Raw genomic sequence first — 20,253 nt, forward strand, 5'->3', positions numbered from 1 at the left:
GTGGTTTGGAGTGGTTTGGTTCTGTTCTGGAAGCAGATGGGCTGCCACTGGCAGGAGGCAGTTGGCTTCTCCATCAGAAAAAAAAGAGAAAAGAGAAGAAGGGGTGTTTAAGGGAATTGGTCTGGCTCCTAAACCGGAGGAATTGTTGACCCACTGACTCAGTTCTGAAGCATTAGGGAAGCAGTCTTCCTGTGGTTTCTTTTGTTGGTGGCAGATTCAGAGCCTGGCTGTGAGCGTTCGGGTGTGAGCAGCAGAGGAGAGGCAGTTCTGGTACCTGCTGCTGTGGGATTTACTTGGTGCCAGGGAGGAGCTGAGGTGCTGACGGCTGAGTAACACCTGAACTTTATTTCTGATGCTTCTCCCGATAGTGCATTGGTAAGTTTATGTGCTTATTTTCAGCGCTGAGATGGTATCTTGCTAAATGTGATTGAGAGAAAGCCCTTCAGCAGCTCTTTGAAGAGGTGCTTTCATTATTTTTTTCCCACTGGAGCTTTTGCAGAAAGCACTGGCTGCCCTGCCACAGGTTAGGAGTCTGTGAATGAGGGGGAAATTTTTTTTGATCAGGGTGACAGAAACAGTTTGAAACTGCTTTTCCCTCCCACCTTTCGCCTACAAACCTCTGCTGACATTGGTACTGAGCAAAGGGGATGGACCAGAGCTCCAGCTTTGGGATCACATCACCCCAGAGTCATGGCTAAGCTGTAATTTCCCTGTTACACTGAATGAACAAGGCTCTGGTCTTCTAGAATTTCACATGAGAATCAGATGTTCATCCCTAGAATTAAATCTAATGATACTTTCCCTAAAATATACCTAGAATAGAAATGGTGTTATTTTTAAGTGGCTCCGTAAAATGCCAAGAAAAAATATATCAGTTAGTGGTTTCTCAAAAAAACCCCAAATCATTAACATACTATTGGCTGGAAAGAATCACGTTGGCTGACAGAGCTGGGTCTGGAAGTTGTGCTCCCTGAATCTGCTGTCGACTCTGTCACTGTATTTGGGAGGAATTCTTTGGAGGGGGGAGCTTCTTGGGCAAGTAGTTTATTTTTAGTTGTCGATGAAATGAGGGCAGTGATATTTAACTTTGCTTTGGTGCTTTACCAGCATTAAGACTGTATTTTCCATTTAGAGAGGGTGCTGATATGGGATACTGTAGCTCTTGGATTTCCAGAGCATCGTTTGGAACACTGAGATTAGAAAATGGGAAAAGCAGAATAGTGATTATTGAATTTGTCTTGCTCTGTGACGTGTCTTCTCCAAACAACAGCTGTAGGAATTGCAGGTTCTCCACAAAGGGAGGGATCCACTGCTGCTGTAGTTTCCCTGCATGGTGACACCAGGACACCTTGTCTTCCCAAACCCACTTGTGTTGGCATTTGCAAGGAGCACTCCAGGGATATTTTTTCCCTTTTCTCCAAAACAGCCACGGAGGAGGCTCTCCATGCACCACATACCCTTGCAGAACAGCAAATAAACCCAGTGGTTTAATGAAAAAAAAAAAGAAAAAGGAAGGTTCAGCATTGTACTGGGTTTCCTTTCCCTTCCTTAAGTGCTTCCTTTGGATCTTGGGAGAAGAGCTCAAGAGCGGGGAGCAGTTGTACCAAAAGGCGTGGGAGGCCGGGTCAGGGAAGAGTCACTTGGTTGTTATGTGGGTGTGAAAAGCCTATGAAAAGGAAAGGGTGGAGGAAAATATTTTACTTGAATTAAACAAATAAAGGAGAACGTTATATGAATTAGATATTCAGAGATACATTTTTTGCCAAGTATTTTTGTGAATTAACTGCATATCTCCTGAAAATAATTTATTTAACTGTAACCTTATCAGAATGTTCTCAGGAGTGATTTTTTTTTCCAAAAGAAAAGAAAATCATTGTTTTCTTATCACTTCAGATGAAAAGAAAGGAAGTTGCAGATTTTTATTGCTGCTAAATTGTTAACTGTTAAACCTGTATTGAAGCAGCAGATCAAATTTCCTCTGGATCACAGTGGAGCAGTTCCATTTACTGAAAAATCCCAAGCAGGCCCTGCTTGAGGAGAAAGAGTCTTAGATCTTGAGTTCACTGCTGTGTACTTATCTGTGGGACAGGGAAAGTGCTGCTCTTGAAAATCACCTATTTTGGGAAATAGGGGATTTTTTGGGGGGAAATTTTGGGGCTTTTACCACTGATGCAGTGCACAGAGATGGTTTGCCCCCCAAAAATTGAATAAAACATATTTTGAAACCTGATTTTTTTTTTTTTACATAGGTTCATAGAATCATAGGATATGCTGAGTTGGTCATGCATCTCTTTTTAGTGGCAGCTTTGAAAATGTTGCCTAATGTGACTGAAAGAATCTAAATTATATGTTGCAAAGGTGATGTTTTCCCATGCCTTTAGTTGTTATCTTGAGCAAAAAAAAAGGCAGCACATGGAGGCAGGTGGAGCAGCACTCTGTCTCTGAAGCAGAGTATTATTCATTGCAGTAGTTACTGAAAGTGTGGATTTTTAAAAAAAAAACAGTCAAACTAACAAAATTAACCAAAAATACTGCCTTTATCGTAAATAGTAGCTTTTGAAACTTAAGTCATAAATTGCATGTAAGGAAAACACTTAAGTGTCCAAAGCTGGATGCACAGGTGTGTAGTGTGATGTCTTGTACTGAGTGTTTGATGTTTTAGGTCTGGCTAGTGTTTTGATAGTGTTTATCTGTACTGATTATCTGAGGGATTCCCATGTGGAAGTTCACAGGGTGTTGTTTGTTGTGTAAATTTTCAAGGTTCTTTTATGGCCTGTAGCTATCCAGAGTTTGCAGCTAAAGTTTGCATAGGAAATGGTGAGCTCAAAATTGGACCTAGAAAAGAGGAGTGAGGAGTCTTCCTCTTCCATCACTTTGCTGGAATGGTAACACCAACATCTGAAAAAGAAGAGGTAATTGAGGCAAATAAAAACACATCCAGCAGTGTGAGGTGTGGAAGGAAGCCACTTTTATTAGTGCACGTTCAGGGTAGTGCTGTGTGTGATGGTCTCTGGTATCTCATCCCCTTGCTTCCTTATCACATCATAAAATCACAGAATAGTTTGGGTGGGAAGGGACCTTAAAGAACATCCAATTCCAATACCCTGCCATGAGCAGGGACACTTTCCACTGGACCAGGTTGCTCTAAGCCCTGTCCAGTCTGCCCTGGAACATTTCCAGGGATGGGACATCCAGAATTGGATTTATTTCTGCTGCCGAACTGGGGTACCTCTAGGCAGTGCTGCCGTGTCCTGCTGGCACTGCAGGTGTTCCCTGGTGCAGCAAATGGACACTAACAGGCAGTTTTCACTTCTCACCAAAGTTTGGGCACCTGAATTGTACCTTTAAGAACCCAAGGGGCTACAGAAATTCCCCACATGACCTGTTATTACAGGCTCAGGTGAGAGTGTACATGCTGTTTTATTGCCAAAACATGAGGTTGGCAGAAATGAGTCATACCTGGGAAGATCTCAGCTTTGCTCTTTGATTTACTTTTATCCATCAAGTATAAAAATATTTCCAAGAATACAGGTAGGAATATGCTGTTCTCCTGTTAGGGCAGAGCTCTCACTGGCTCTTCGGTGTGTTTATATAGCTCATAGGATGTATTTGTGAAGCTTCAGTATAAAAGGAGCTATGTATACATTTTATGTAATCTTCAATGCAGTAGGCATGAGCAGTTCCTGGAGAAGGGACCAGAATATAGGGCTCTGCCCCTTCTCCTGGGAGTCTCTTTCTCATGGAGTCATACTTGCCCTCCAGGGCTTTCTCTTCATGGCTTTGTGAGTTTTGAATTCCTGTGAGCTGGCCCAGCTCCAGCAGGAGGGCAGAAAGCAGCCTCAGCCCATGGTCTGCTTGAAGCCTGCTGGTTCAGGGACTTTGCAGGAGGTGGCATCTGCAGGGGAAAAAATGCCCAGCCCTGGGAGAAGTTCCCAGCCTCCCAAGTGAGCTCTTAACCAGTGGGGTACTGTTTCAAGGTGACAGTATTGTCTTCTGTGGATGTGGCTTTGGGTTGTTGGACATTGTTTTGCCATTGGTGTTTCAGTGTGAGCAGAGGGTACCTGCTCTGCAGGTTTCACATGTGGTTTCAAGGTCAGCTCCTTCCATGACCATCCCTAATGACCAAGTGGGCTTGGAGTGATCCAAACTGAACAGCTCAGTTTGCTGAGCTGGTTTGAAAAAGTGGTTTTTCTTCTCAATTTCTTTTCTCTTGGGAAATTAGAGCTGCTCCATCCCATGACATGACTACAGGGCTGCTGGTGCTGATGGGGAGGTGGGAGGAATTAATGGCCAGAAGCAAAGGAGAAGGTGACACTGTCACTTACAGTGACAGCTGCATGAAGTTCATCAGCATGTTCAGGAAACCTCACCTTCCCTGTCAGTTCATCACAGTGGAGCTCAAGGAAGAGCTAACTTAACCTTTTTCTCCAAAACAAGCAATCTGTTGAACACTCTTGCCTGTATTCCTTTGGCATCTGGATTTTAGGTGTCTGCATTTAAAGAGCAGAAGTACCTAAGAAAAAGAAAAGTAACAGATAATAATGTGTAGTGCCAGAAAGGAGTCCATCCCTTGCTAAAATTTCTGGTTATTGATCATAAAATCAAAGGGTGGTTTGGATTGGGAGGAACCGTAAGAATAACTAATTCCAGCCCTTCTGTCTTGGGCAGGGACACGTTCCACCATCCCAGGCTGCTCCAGGCCTCATCCAGCCTGGCCTTGGACACTTCAGGGATCCAGGGGCAGCCACAGCTTCTCTGGGCAACCTGTGCCAGGGCCTCCCCAGCCAAGAATTTCTTCCCAATATCCAATCTCAACCTTAAATCTTACTGTTATATATAAATCTATAGAAATAAGCTTTATAGAGCCTGATAGGCTCATGCCATTTATCAAACTGGCATTTTTTCAAACAGCATCACAAATTGTTCTTCTGTTCATACTTTCCACAAAACTTCCCTTTGTCTATTATTCCACAAATCACATCCTGTAGTAATAGATATTCAGGATAGAATTTGCATTGGCCAGGGAGGAAAAAGGGGGAAAAAATAAAAAGGCAAAATACCCCCAAACCCCTCTCTGCAGGAGGTTTTGGGGCAGAAATAGTTTGGGCAGTTGGCTTCCAGCAGGCACAGCACAGTTGGGAAGGATTATCTTTCTTCATGCCTCTGCTTTCTACTCTACTGCTTTGGAGTTTTTTCTCTTCTTCTGCATTTTTCTGTCAATTTTCCTGATTGATTCTTACTGCTGTTGCTATAATGCATTTTTCTCATACAGCCTCCTTGAAAACACCAGAGGTGCGCTCATGCCATGCGTCTTTCTGCGCCGTCTTCTTCCTGCATGTGTGCTTACCTAACAACTTGGAAATAGCAAACAAAGCACATGATCTGAGAAACAAGCTGGTATTTTACCCTAAGGGAAGATTTTCTCAGCGCACAAATCAAGAGTTAAATAGTTAAAAATGCTGTATAATATAGATCCAGCCGCTCTAAGGCTCACTCCCACGTAGGAGCGAAGTTATTTGCCTACATAAATGTTGACACAGTTGAGCTCTGCGTTATCAAATCCACTGTCAAAAGCTGACCCCGGGCGTTTTGCAAGGAAGATGATGGTTGTCTCTTTAATGACATAAATTCTGTTGTGCCTGTTTAGGAGAATTCCCCACAACCCTGTCATTACTGTGCCCCCGCCAGTCACATCCCTACTGGCACAGCTTTGATGGGGAGTAGCTACAACACCCATCTACAAGAGCCTCCTTTTAATCGAGCTGTGTGATTATCACACACCAATCAGACAATTGAGTTGCTGCAGAAGTTGGCCAGCCCTGTGCTAAGAGCTCCTATGGAATTACAGAATCAGAGATGTTGGAGATGGAAAGTGCATTAGATCATCCAGGCCTTCGTCTTGCCAGTACATGTTTCCTGCTGCATGGTTTTGGGTGGTTGTGGGTTTGTTTGGTTTTTTTTTTCCATTGCATTTTATGGCTGAAGATACTCGAAGAACTGAGCCTTCCACTTAAATCCTCTGGAATCTTACCCACAAAGTTTGATGGCAAAATTTTTCATTGCCTAATACGTGGCCTAAATTTTTCCATTTCTTTATTTCATAATATTTCATATTATTTCAAGTCTACATTCTCATCTTTCAGTAATTCTCTCTGGTGTTAACAGCCCGTAAATATGAGTGGAATAGTATTATGTGCTCTTGAATATTAAATGTATCACTTATCTTAAGTGCTGCATGTTCAGTTTTTCAGGATTTGGGAAAATTCTACTGATTGAAGATGGGTTTTAAATTGAACTGCTAATAGTATAATTTCTCAGACGCATATTTTATTGTAGTATAAGAGTGGTCTGTTCTGGTGTCATTTGAGAAATTGTTGAAAATTACCTGAAAAGGCCAATTTGAATTGGAAATGAAAATGTTTTTCTATGGAGGAGATAAAATTTAAGTGATTTTTAACTCCATTGTGTCATTTAAACTGTGAGGAGACTGTGTGCAGGCAAGTCTGCAGAGGGCATTGCAGGGAAACCAAAAAATCTAGTTTTCTATTAGTGACAGAATTAGTGGAAGTTGCAGTCTAGTTACTGGAGTCTTCCCCAGCCCCCCCATCCCAGCTTTCCATTCAAGTTCTTCATAACTATTGTTCTTTTTATAGTTTTACTTGTTTCTGTGGGATTTGGGGTTTGCCTGGTTGTTGTTTCTTCCTCAGAGCCTGCTCTTCACTACCAGAGGCTTTGGGCGCCCAGGGAGGGTTGTCTCAAAAGTTTTCCTTTGTCTTGACCACTAAGAGCTAGATCAGTATCCCCCCCTTAAAAAGAAAAACATTCAGTGTCTATAAAAAGGACAAATGGAGTTCTTTTTTTGCAGTCACCATGGGAGAAGGACGGGGTGGTTGGTGTGAGCTGGCACACAGCCACGCTGGCTTGAGCCAGTCCCTTCAGAGCTGCCCTCTGGTCATGAAACAGCACCTTTACCCCAGTCCTCTACACGTTCCTGAGGCATTACCTCTGTTTTTCTTTCCCAGAGGTTGAGAGGGTTGGAATGGAAGCCTCCAGAAATGGGGTTTTGGCAGGGTGGGGGTGTGTTGGGTGCCTACTGGAGGCACAGCACGTGTGGATGTGGCAGAGACACAGCCAGAACTGCCCAGTCCTTATTCCATCCATCCTCACTCTGTCCAAAGAAAGCATTTGGCTCATCCAGAAGGGATGGCAGGAAAGATTAGCAGTGATTTGGGTGGAGATTGATTTTATGGAGCCTGATGGACACAGGGAGCATGGAGCAGTAAGCTGCCTTCCCTCAGATTCCAGGAAGCCAGATGCAGGCATGGGGATGTTGATGAGAGAGGCACGGGCAGGTGAGTCTTGGCAGGCAGAGTTCCTCTCCCTGAGTGTACTGGAGGTGTTTGAAGTTCAGGTCTGTAACTGAACAGGGAGATGAATGAGGAATGTGAAAACGGGTGGGTTACAGAGTGAGTAAGGGAAAGTGAGTGGGTGTGGAACTAGACTGGCAAGTGAGAGAGGAGGTGGGAGGGGGTGAGTGCAGGGGGGAGGGAGGTAGCAAAAAAGTTGGAGTAGTGTTATGGGCTGGCTCTGTGAGGATACCTGAGAGACTGGGAAGAAGCACCCTCTTTTAGACAGGCAGAGCTGACAGGGGTGTGGGATGTGCAGGGCATCACACAGACCCTGCTGACCTCTGCTGCTTCCCAGCTGGTTTGGATGGCATGTGATTTACTCTGCCTGAACTTCACTGTGTCTGGCATGAAGTAAACAATAATCCTCACCCTGGTCAGCTGGTTGCATGCTGCTGCTGTTCCTGCAGAAAGATGTCAGACCGTAATTATGCATTGCGGGGTTTTTCTGGCTCTCACAGTTACAGAGAGAAACTTTTAGTCCCTATGGTTTATTGCAGCTTGTAGTGGGCATTCCCAGGAGCTGAAAGGACTTGAGAGCTGCAGGGAGAAGGAGTTACCTGATTAATAAAAGGTGCTGGAATTACAAACCTGCAATGCCTCAGCATAAAGACAGCTCCCAAACTTGAAATTCCTTTAATTTTAATGGAAGAGATGGGAAAGTAAAGTAACTTTAAATCATTACCAGACCCTGCCTGACAAGGCTTTTATTAGTATATTTAACTATAAATGCTGTAAGGTTGGATGTAGCTCAGTGTGACTAATCTGAACCTGTTTTTATCAATTACTATGGCAGAGTTACAGCCCCAGCTGTGACCTCTCTGTAGTTGGGTGCAGTCAGGCTGTTGTCTAAGGTAAGGTCTCTGCTGCCCTGTTAAGTCATACTGAGTTGTACACAGTTCAGTCTCAATATTTACTGAATAGAGCAAGTCCTTTTGAAGCCCAGATAGAGGTGAGTGACTACAGGAAGTGACAGTTCTTGTCTTAGCTGCCAAAAAGGTATTTACTAAGGAATAACTTCATATACAGTGTTCTGAAAACACCAGTCCCTGCAGGTTTCCATCGGTAGCCAGATAAGATGCCTTACCACCCTCAAAATAAAGAATTTCTCCCTAATACCGAATCTAATCCTGCCCTCTGGCAGTGTGAAGTCATTCCTTCTTGTCAGGTGACTGCAGGCCCTTGTCCCAAGTTCTTCTACAGCTCTCTTGGAGCCCCTTTAGGCACTGGAAGGAGCTCTAAGGTCTCCTTGGAGCCTTCTCCAGGCCGATCAACCCCAACCCTCTGGCCTGTCCTTATGGCAGGCGTGCTCGACTTTGGACCATTTCCAAATGAAATCTTCATCTTGAACATGGTCACCTGTTGCAAACTAAGTTTCCAATAATGCTTGGAACTGCAGCCAAGACAGCTTGTACAGTAGTCAGTGTTTACACTTTTTTTTAATCCTAGACAAATCCAGAAAAAAATTGCTGTACTTAAGCAGATATTTGTTACTGTTGAAACAGCCCAAATCTCTTGCTGATGTTCAAATGCTGTAGTAACTGGGCAGAATATCCAGAGGAACGTGGGGCTGTATTTAATACAATCCTATTGTGTTGTAGATCTGTCAAACCCTCAAATTTGCATTCTTCACATAAGCAGAGATCCTGGTGGTGTTTACACATGCTTTGGGAACTGCAGGAACTGAAGTGCTTAGTCAAAAAACTCTGCTGCCAATTGCCACCTGTGGGTCTGCAGGGACACAGTTAAAATATTTACAGTGGCAAGACTAACTAAAGTTTGTTTATTGTTCTGCTTGATATTAAAACTTAACCACAACAATTGTAAGAGGCAGCGTGAGACCTCTGTGGAAGTGTGGACAGATTCTCAGTGCACACAGGAACAAGAACCTCAAAGTTTCCCTTCTGGCTAATTAATAGTTTGTTTTTGTCAGTGACAGGGTTGCGCAGCATTTGCAGTAAGTTTGCTTTGTCTTTGGCCATTTTTTTTCCATATGGGTGTGTTCTTCCTTTTCATTCTGTTGTTTTTCTTTGCTTTTTTTTTTTTTTTTTTCTTTTTCTTTCTTCCCTAACACAGCCACTCCTTTTATTTTAAGAATAAATGAGCTGCTTGCTGAGCAGAAAAAAACCAAAGTTTCATAAACAGTGCAGTTCTGATCCGTGTAATCCTTTATTACCTGTAGGGGCAGGAGCAGGAAGCTGCTGCAGGAGTGGAGGTTACTGACTTCCCCAAGGTTTGGGTTACATAAGGGGTCAGTACGTTGTAGCATGTTGTAGCTGCTGCAGTGAAAGTTGTGAACAGCATGATCAAAGGTGCGTTGATGAGAAGTAATTTTGGCTTGGTTTGTTTCACTTGATTCTTCCCCAAAGAGTTCTGAGCCTTTCAGCTCGTATTTTAACCATCACACTGACGTGAAGTTACAGGATCACAGGATGGCTTGGTTGGAAGGGACCTCAAAGATCATCTTGTTCCAACCCCCTGCCATGGGCAAGGACACCTTCCGCTATCCCAGGTTGCTCCAAGCCCCATCCAACCTGGCCTTGAACACTTAAGGGATGGGGCATCTTCCCTGGGCAGCCTGTTCCAGAGCCTCACTACCCTTACAGTGAATAATTTCTCTCCAGTACCAAATCTAACCCTGCCCTCTGCTAGTGGGAAGCCATTCCCCGTGTCCTGTCACTCCCTGTCCTTGTCCAGAGTCCCTCTCCAGCTCTCTTACATCTCCTCTAGGTGGGAGAAAGCTGTTTCCTGCTCTCTCTGAAGTCCCTGCATATTATCTTAAATGTGTTTCCTGCTACAGTAAAATAGATTTTATTACTGGAGGGTCTGTCTTCTAATGCTTTCATTACCCAGAGTTTTTTCTGTTTGTTGCTCAAGAGAAAGTGAAGGGAACCACTCACTTGATGTCAGCAAACCAGAAAGCAGCAGTTCATGGCTGTAGTGGCTGTGGAATGCTGAGATAGTGTCTGTAGGAAAACAACCAGACAGCTTCAAGAAGTAAGATTTTTTTTTTTAATTGTTTGTGTTGCTTTTTTTAACATGTTGAAACCATTTAAATTGCTGCAAAGGGGTAGGGCAAGGAGGGTGGTAAAAAAATACATCGCCCATCCCTTGTGATTTTGTGGTTTTGTCTGAATATTTTATTTTATTTTTTTTAATTCTGTACAATCAACTACACATTTCAGTTGTGATAGCTGCCCCAAGAACATGTCTCATTTGCCTAATATTAAAAATACGTGTGTGTAATAACATTTTTTCTAATGCTTCACATCTGGAAGATACATCACACACCTTTGCATTAAAATTCATAGCACCCTTTTTACATATTACAGGGCTTCGTGATGGAGACTGTTAATTTGCAGTTCTGGGCTGAAAAATAGTTCAAAGCAGCTTATTATTTATTGCCAGAAATAAGTTTTCACTATTTGTCTGTCTTAGTCAGTCTGGTAGAACCACTGTGTTTGTGAGAGGCAATTTGTCTGCTTAAAATGTCATGGTTCATTTATTAGAAGAAATGCTGAGCAACTAACACAAAGTGAGGGGTCTGAAGACCTTCCTCTTCCAGTCCCTCAGGAGATGCCTGGAAGCTTTAAGGTTTTGGTCTAAAATATGTGTAGATCAAATCTGAGTGGTATCACAGCATGTGAATTCCTGGCAAAAATCGTCTCAAAATGGTACGGCTGTTAAAATACAATGGTCATGCCATGTGGATCAGCAAGGATGCATTCTTTCTGGAGGAAACTTAATAAAATAGTGTCAAAGAGAAGGTGCAGGGGTCTGTTGGGATCATAGATTGTAGAAAAGGAGCTTCTGAGCTGCTTGTGTACTTCAGATACATTTAGTGATAAGGACTGCTTAATACATCTCCATTTTAAGTGTATAACCATCCTGTGGAAGGTGTGCTTTTCAACTTGCCAGGCAGCAGGAAGCACCTATGTGCTTAATTCCAGCTTGTGGTGACATCTTCTGGATACTGAGCACTGGGGAAATTTCACCTGTTATTTGAGTAGTTGATTGAAAGTTGAGTTTTTCCATGGCATGATCCACAGTCAGTGTTGGGAGTAATAGGACAAACCAGTCCAAATCTGCTTTCTCCCAGGCTGCTTGTCTCAACTGTTATAAAATCTTTGCTTTTCAAAAGGCTTTAAAAACATAACGATGCAAATTTGAGCACTCCCTGCAAATTTGACCTGTATTTATACCAGTATGTTTGGAAGAAGCCCATCATATGATTTCCATGCTGTTTTCAGTGTCTCTCCACTTTATTATTCTGAGAAAATTCGATGCATCTGCAGCGTGCACGATCTGGTTTTCTGATACGCAGATGCACAGCCTCGCCTATCTCGTGGAATCAGTGTAGCAACCGCTCTTACAAACGCTGTGACAATGTACAGCCTCCTATCTGAGAACCAGATCAGACTGAAATTGGGACTTGGTCCAAAAAGCAAAATACTGCAATCAATCTACTTACTGTGTCAGCACTCAGCTCCGTTTCTCTTCTGTGCACTGCAGGGAAAGGGAGCGGGAATGCACGCTAGCATCCAGAAGCGGATTCCTGAGTCACGGAGGATGGCTGTCAGTAATAGGAGGTGCCTAAAGGTTCCCATTTTTTAGGCACTGTGTGTGCCAAGAGAGGTTGCAGGCGATGTTCCGAGCCTGGGTGGCACTCAGGAAGTCACTACATGACACTGGGGATGCCACGTGGCTTCCCTGTTGACACTCAGCCCATGTCTGTGAAGTGACAGTGACCAGATCGTGTCACAGCGTCCTTGCTCCTTGGCCTCACATGTCACGACCCTCGGTACCAGCGGGGATTTGTGGAGTCAGGGCCTTGCAAAACCATGCTTCAAGTGCTGGTGTGGTCAGGCTGGGGTGACCTCTTGCCTAAGACTGCTCATTTCCTTCCCTTCCGCCAGCCCTGCTGCTATTCCGGGCTGTGGGCTGGCACCGCTCCCCGTGCGCGGGCATCGCTCTGGGGGCAGGTGGGCTCACCCTCCACTCTGCCTGCTTCCCACTTAACCCTCCCATTCCTCACTCCCTGGGCTTACCCTTCTGTCCTAAAATTGGCTCAGTCTTGGGAAAATCATCCACCCCCGCTCCTGGGAGAGGGAGACCCATGTGCCCGATGCCGTTCGGCTCGCTCAGGAGCGCAGCCTGTTCTGCACAGCAGCGGGGTCATTTTGGGGTTGTAACACTAAATCTTTCAAAAGTAATCACACTTTTAGAAGTGATTTAAGCACTCAAGTTTCTGGGTGAAAGCCAATTGCCAGGGTTTAATCTGCACCCTAAAGCTCTGCTGGTAAATCTGATCTGGAAGTTCTGCCTGCATATGGGGGAAGACACCGATAGCAATACCTTCCCTGATAAAGAGCAGTGGGACCTACAAGGTCCACAGCAAAAATAAAAACATTTTAAACGGTTTATAAAGTTGTTATTGCACTGTAGATGTGCAGCAGAATGCATGGATGGGGTTTGGCTCTCATGTAATTGTATTTTTTAATAATAAATTGGGTTGCAAAGGAACTTGCTGTGGCTGGAGCTCTGTGCTGAAGAAAATCATTCAATCCAACACCATTAACTTTTCGTGACTGTGATTACAGCTTGTTGCTTGCACTTCCCATGTAACTTTCAGTGTCACAAGCACTTCTATGCATTCATTAAGCTTCTTTTTTTGGTAAATTAAAATGTTTGGTTATTTTTTCCCATAGCTATCTAGTACATACTGAGTTTCTTTTAGGGAAGCGGTGGGACAGTATGTATTTTGAGCTAAAATACGATGGCACCTAAGAAAATAGGGTTTCTGTTCTTAATTGCCAGTTTTCTTTCTGTCTTTTATCATGTCTTGGTTTAAAAAAAAAAAATCAACAAGCCCATTGTGATGCTTTTGATTAGGCTTCAGCAGAGATAATAAAAGTGTAGTGTCCCTTTGTGAAAGGAGTTTTTAATTATTGTTAATTGTACTTGCCAGCTTCATTTCTGAAGGGAAACGGAGGTGACCTCATCCTGAAAGTTGTCAGTCTCATGCTGGTGTCATTCACTGCCTGGAAAAGAGGTTGGGGTTTTTGTTCCTTGTTGCTTCTTTTAATGAGGAGCTATCCACAGGCCTGATGGGCTCTGTGGCTTTGGGAATGCTGTCCAAACTCGGCTTCAGTAGCAGGCTTGTTCCTGAAGCGTTAAACTGAGTTGTATCTTAGGGCATCAGCAGAGTCTCAGACCTGTGGTGTGCCCATTCCAGTAACACCTCTGGCAGCAGCCAGTACAAAAGACTGTGGGGAGAGGTGATGGAGTCCTTGTAGAGGACAATTACTAAAAATTCAAAGGATTACTTCTGCTCTTTCATGCTAGTCTAATAATCTTGGGTGTTTCCATTATCTATCCAAAGGTTTAATTTCTTCAACCCCTCTCCACTCTTGGCTTTGGCATATTTTCGTGAGGTCCCCACTTCACCTGTGCTTTGCATTTGAGCAGATGACAAGAGAGATTTCCTCACCCTTTGGACTGCAAAATGTGCTGGGCAGTGGGGGCTGTATATCTGGGGAGGTTCCAGGGTATCAGGAAAAGTCAGCATTCAGGTGTAGCCGTGATGTAAATGCCAAAATATTTACAGTTGTTTTAGTTCATTGAGCATCTCCGTATGTCGGGAGAAGGATGAGGAGGATACGTTCTTGTCTCTCTCCACTGTTCTGTATTTCTTAAGCTGTTACCTCATTTCATCTTAAATGAACCTTCTCTAAAATACCCTGAACTTTACAATTCCATTTCAGTTCACCCAGTGCCATCTGCCACGGTGTCTGCGATGTATTTCAGTCCTGACGAAATCCCCCTTCCTCAGCGGTACCTCCACACGCTGTCGTAAGGATGATGTGACAAGCCTAGCTGGCAAGTTGTTCCCACCTTTGTTGCCAATTATAAAGCAGTGTAAAGAGGCAAATTCTGACAGCCTGTGTCCTCAGAGGTGTTTGAATACTTCACTCATAGTGAAATTATCAGCAGTGAGGCTCTTGAGCATCCCTGAGGCTCTGGGCTGGGGTCTCCACTCACCTTTTGCTCAAGTAGTCTTTCCCTGACATTCATCACTTCTTTGCCTGACTCAGATTTGTATTTAAAGCTGCTGATTATTCATCAGCATCAAAACATTTACTTGTAGATACAGAGAGCACAGTTCCCTGTAAAAGGGAATGAGCTTTCAGCTGGTTTGTTTTCTAATCCTGGAGAAATATGCAAGGTCAGTGAGCCTGGCGTGTGTAATGGGTCTCCTCACGGCTGCCAAACGTGTTAGGGACTGTGGTCTGGAGCTCCCAGTTTATCTCATTCCTTTGCTTTCTGCTGCTCATTAGAAGATTTAAAAAGAATAAAAATCTCAGCAGTGTGAGACGTTCGAGCTGTCTGAAATGGTTTTCATTCTGTGGCTCCCAGATTTTGTTCAGGCTAAAGGAGCTGAAGTTTTCCTGAAGCAAACCACATTTTTCAGTAAAAACACTGAACGTTGAATTCAGGTCACCTCAGGCTGACTCTAACTCAATCCTTCCTTTGCTATCTCAAGGTGAGGATTGCAAGAGCACCTTAAAGGATTGTTGTGAAAACTATGGTAGTTGGCACTTCCGCAAGCCTGCCAAAATACATACTAAAAGCACTCATTTTTAAGCCTTTTCACCTCCCAGAGTTGTTTTGGTATCTTGTTCTTTTATCTTGTTCTTCATCCTGAACAGAAATACAGAAGATCTTCTCACAAACCAGTGCAGAAATTGCGGCCTTTCAAAATACTCCTTGAATCACTGCTCTGGTTGTGTAGTTGTGACTCCCAGGTTTCAAAATGGGGTAAAGAACCTGTTCCTAGCAGGAATAAACAAAACACAGCTCCTGTCCGATGCCAGACAAGCTTTTCGTGGTGTGTTTTGGAAGTACATGTTTCACATGGGCACAACTAGCTCCTGATTTAAAAAAATAAAATGACTTGAAACTACTCAGGGGCACAAATAAATGACGGCAAGAATACCAGAGGATTGAGCAACAGGCAAAGGACATGTTGTTTCCTTTAAGAATTCTGACTAGAAATGACGTCACTTAGATAGTTTGGATGTTTGTGAGCACTACAGGACTTGGAAAGGGAAAGCAAATCGGAAAAACACTGGGAAGCTGAACAATTTGTTTTGTTTTATGACTCCCTGGTAGTTTAATGAGGGAGCTATTACTCATGCGCTGTCACTGCACATCTAGAAAATTCCTCTGGGTTTAAAAACTGGCAGGGAAAAGTGGTTTCCTAAAAAACACTGAATTAATGAGATAAAACCCATTGCTCAGGAGTCCCTAACAGGAAGGGTCGGAGGCGGAGCTGTGCAGGGCTCACCGTGTGTTGGAAATCTCCGCAGGGGATTTCAGAGAGCAGATAGAGCTGGCAGGGATTCAGGGAAGTGATGCAGCAGATATGCTCAGCATCTGTCTTTCAGGACACAGAACTATGGATTTGGGCAGAAAAAAACCCCACAAGTTTGACTGGTGCCCTCCATTCCTTTGCATCTGAAAATATCTAGGACTGGGGTGTTTAAAGAAAGAGGTTTGTACCCATGGGTAATGATAAAAAGCAATGTATTAATAATATTGACACATGAAGTGAGGGCTGTTGTATTTAAGGAGAGGAAAAAGGAAGTATTTGTGGTGTGGGCTTAGGGTTAAATTAATTGTTACGGTTTCATAATCTGTATTCCTATGGTCTGCCAGGCTTCTGACTTCTTGCTTTGAGTCTGCATTGTTTTATAGATCTGTATGGTATTTTACAGTGCAGCACAGTGCAGTTTGCATTTTTACTTCAATTATTTTAGCTGGTTTAGCCTATCTTGTCACATGGACACAGGTTACACATTATCCTCACTTTAAATGGAACCCTAATACAACTTTCATGGCCCTGAGGACAGGATGAGGGTTGTTCTGGTTTGGTTTTGTAGAGAGCACAGTAAGCAGAGTGCTGCTCCAGTCTGGAAATGCAAGGGAATATTCCTCACCAGCCCCCTGACACAATTATTCCCTCATAGCAGAAGTTACTGTAACTCCTTTGGACAAAAAAATGCTGATAAAGTAGAGGCTGTTAAAAGGGAAATCCATAAGGAGTCTGGAAAGTGTGATGTAAGGATTAGTAATAGAATTAGCAAGCTGCTGTAGCAGTTCTGCTACAGTTTGTCTTAAACTACAACACCTCAAACATACTTGTGGTCATTGCCTGTCTCACTGCAGTGCTGTGCTGTAGTCTGAATCAGCTTTGTCTTTTCTCCATTACTGTCTTTTAAGCACTTTGAAAATTACTTTAATTATTATTTTTTCATCAAGAATATCACCAACTTTCTATGCAAACACAGATGTAGTTCAGGGAGGGCTGTGTATTTTAAGCTTCAGGTCAAAATCATGCTTAGCTGTGTCTCCCTGTACATGCAACATACACTCTTTTTACAAATATCCAGTACTGAGCTTTCTGAAGCACACAGATGCCCAGTTTATTGTGTCCATGCTGGACTTTTGCTCTTGGGTGTGGAACTGAACTGCCTGGGCCAGAATTAGGAAATACTTCCTACACATGATGTGAAAAAGTCCTGGATCACAGGGCACAGCTCAGTTTCCACCAGAATGGGACAGAATGAGACTGAAAAGACTGGGGGGACTTTTGAGGTGTTGAGAAGGTGGCAGGGGTATGGATGTCGTGTAATTTTGGAATCAGAACAAGCACTGCACAGGGAGACACTCCAGAGGGACTTGTGACACGTTAGACAGGGATTTGGGCATCAGTTGCTCCAAGGTTGGGTGTGCCTGGCAGAGAGCACAGGGCAGCCCAGGTTCAGGAACAGCCTGTTGGGTACCAGGAGCCACACAAATGATGCAGGAGGATGTTCAGCCTCACATTTTGTATCTGTGCTGCTCCAGTTTTCCAGAGTGGTGTGAAGCTGAAGGCTGAACAGGCTTGGAAAGGGTCTCTTCTGCTTTTCAGGTGGTTCTTCAGTGTCCAGTGTGGAAGGTGGTGACCACCAGGGCCTCTGTGCAGCCTTGTTCTGGAAAGAGCTCTGGTGTTAGCATGGAATTTGGTGGGTTTCAGGCACTTCCAGAGCACTTAGTGGTGTTTAGGCTGCTTTTTGATTGCAGAAAAGTCTAAGTGAGAAGCAGGTTCCCTCACACCAGCTGGGACACTTTGACTGTGGTACAGCACATTCTGATGCCCCAGCAGCTACTGAATAGAAAGTTCCGTCACTCCAGAGTCTAGGCACCTAAATCCTGCCAAAATCCGGACAGAACTGAGGCCACGTGGCTGATGCCTGCAGGCTCCCCTCTCAGGGCAGGGGACACTGTGGAGAGCCGTGTCTCCCTGCCAGATGCTGCATGACCCATCAAACAGGACTGGCCTTCCCAGAGCTCCAGCCCTGTGTGTGTTGCACCAACACAAGAAAAATTTTATGGCTTGTTACTGACGGAAACCTAACTTAATTTTCCTGTTAATGAAGCTGTAATTGAAGTCCATTACTGTCGTGGTTCAGCTGATTTCCCTCCTTGGCTGAGGGTGCATCTAGCCCTATTTTCCCTCTGTGCTGGAAGGGTTGGTGAGTGTGAGAGGCAGATTTGACCTCGCTGAGGTTGCTCCCACCTTGGCACTGCTGCCTGAAACCTCCATCTCAACACCCATCCAGAGCTCTCCTCCCAGCTCCTGCTTTACACATGGACTTTGGAGTGTAGTTATATTCAAGGGACTGTCAGGTTTTATATTTAAAGACTTTCCTCTTCTATTTTTTTCTGAAGCTTTACTCTGTCAAGGCCTGTGCAGCTGGCATTACACAGCACATACTTTATTATCCCAGTCATCACTTCAACCGTTTAATCCTTTTAACCTTCACAGTGGCTACAGTAGGAATTATGGGGAGTGAATTTCCTCTTGAGTGAGTTTCCTTGGGCACTGTTAAAACCACAAAGAAATCCAGAGTAGTTCCATGAAAAAAGGGATCTCTTGATGAAACTGTTTGCAAAGGACTGGAAGGGGTGAGAGAAAGGAGAAGCCAGTCCAGCTGCAGGGACATAGCTGTGGGGACACCACCGTGGGCTGGCAGCTGCCACATTTCTGCACCCAACATCCCAGACCTGTTCCAACCACTTAAAAGTTAATTTAAAACAGTCAGCCCTGCTGGGCAGGGAAAGGACCTTGCTGCCAGATGTTGTGTTGTACATTACCTCCATAGGTTTTGCATCTGTCTTTGCTGCAGCTTTATTTCTGCCTTCAAAATTCCCTTTTTCTCATTGTGTCTAGTAAATTAAATTGAATTTGCAAAATAGTACAAAGTGACATTAGGATGTGCCTGTTAACAGAGGAGAATAAATTAATTACACGCTGTGAACTAACTGAACTCATTTAGTAATTGATGAATTAACTTAATATGTCTGTTACAAACAGGAGAACTTGAATGCTGGCAGAATAAACAGTGGAATCTCTCATTGACTGAATCACTAGGGGTTTTTTTAGGTTTATTTTTCCTTAGTTTAGTAATGGTTGTACTTTCAGAATTAGGAAGTTGCACCAGTCATTTTCAATTTAGGGTTCACCTCTGTGAGTCCATCCTACGCCATTTCCAGACTGACATCTGCCTCTTGAATTCATTGGAAACTTCGACATTTCTAGTTGCTTTATCTTAACCAAATATTAACACCAGTTCTTCATCCTTCCTTTTTTACACTGGTCAAACTTTCAAGAGCATCAATCAAGTTTCCATTTGAGATTCCACCTTGACTGGATGACCATGATTCTGGGGAGTTTGTGGTCTTTCTTAATCATACTTTTAATGTGCAGAGTGATGTTATGTTCTCTGTGTGCACATTGTGCATCTTCTCTCTTCCCAGATTTCCATTGCAGTAATGGATTTGATTATTCTCTCTCTCTCTCCTCCTCTGTAGTCAAGTTCCAGGCCTGCACCTGCGTGCATCATTTTGTTTTCCTTCCAGGATGTTTGTGTGGCTTGTACACGTGGATTGATAGCAATCTGCTGCAGCTCAGTTCTGTGTCAACAGAAAGGAGCTTTCTCCCATGCCAGCCCTCTGTAAATGCCACAAAAACACCTTTGTATTTAAGCCTCTATTTTAAAACTTTATCTTCCTATGATGCCTACAAGAGAAAAGCTGTCAATCTGCCTTTATACCAGGTTTTATTGTCTTATTATTCCTTATACTTTCTCTTTTTTTTATGTCTCTCTTTCTTGCCTCAGGCAGTAAACTAGAAACGAAGCTCATTTTACTCTGTTTCATATGAAGCTTCTAGATCAGAGTGTCTTGATCCATGACAGGGACCCTGCTACAGCACTTCCCTTCCTTGGCAATCACTGGGAAGATGAACACCTGCTGCACAGAGTTTCTCAGGTCCCAGAGAAAATCAGAACTTCATCCATCCTTTAATGCTCCAGTTATGAGATGCTGACCTTGTTTGTAGCTTCAAAAGGTGGAGTCATTTGTGGGGAGGACACCAAAAAGATCACGAATAATTTGGGTATGTGTACGTTATATTTTCTGATGGACAGGGGCATCTTTTTATAATGCAGCTGAGGTTGCTTAATGGATGTTGTAGATCAAAGCAAAAACTAGTCTGTAAAACAAATTTATTTTCAGGATCCAGCAGCCTCTTTTCCCATCCCTTGCCTGGCTGTGTTCAATACATGGAGCATTATGTTGTCCTCTAATTAGCTCTGTAATTTCCATGGTGTGTGCCAGCATCAGCGTTTATTATTGAAGCACAATGTCTGCTTTTATTCTCATGATGTGACTGTCCTGTCACAGAAGTCACGTGCACAAACTGAGTAGTGAAAGGGGTTCAGGAGTGAGGATCAGTAAATAT

General features: G+C 43.6%; 1 long non-coding RNA gene across 5 annotated transcripts in view; it reads left to right on the plus strand.

Moving 5' to 3' along the window:
* Positions 1 to 20,253, plus strand: part of LOC131592577 (uncharacterized) — a 124,275-nt gene that overhangs the window by 90,578 nt on the left and 13,444 nt on the right. Inside the window, exon 4 of one of the 5 annotated variants that reach the window (XR_009280670.1) lies at positions 11,919 to 12,208. The exons of the other annotated variants lie outside the window; for them this stretch is intronic. This is a non-coding gene — a long non-coding RNA (uncharacterized LOC131592577). Of the gene's footprint in view, positions 1 to 11,918; positions 12,209 to 20,253 lie in introns of those variants that run through there. 5 annotated transcript variants of the gene reach the window in all.

Source organism: Poecile atricapillus, chromosome Z, assembly GCF_030490865.1.
Source record: "Poecile atricapillus isolate bPoeAtr1 chromosome Z, bPoeAtr1.hap1, whole genome shotgun sequence".
Taxonomy (NCBI): Eukaryota; Metazoa; Chordata; class Aves; order Passeriformes; family Paridae; genus Poecile; species Poecile atricapillus.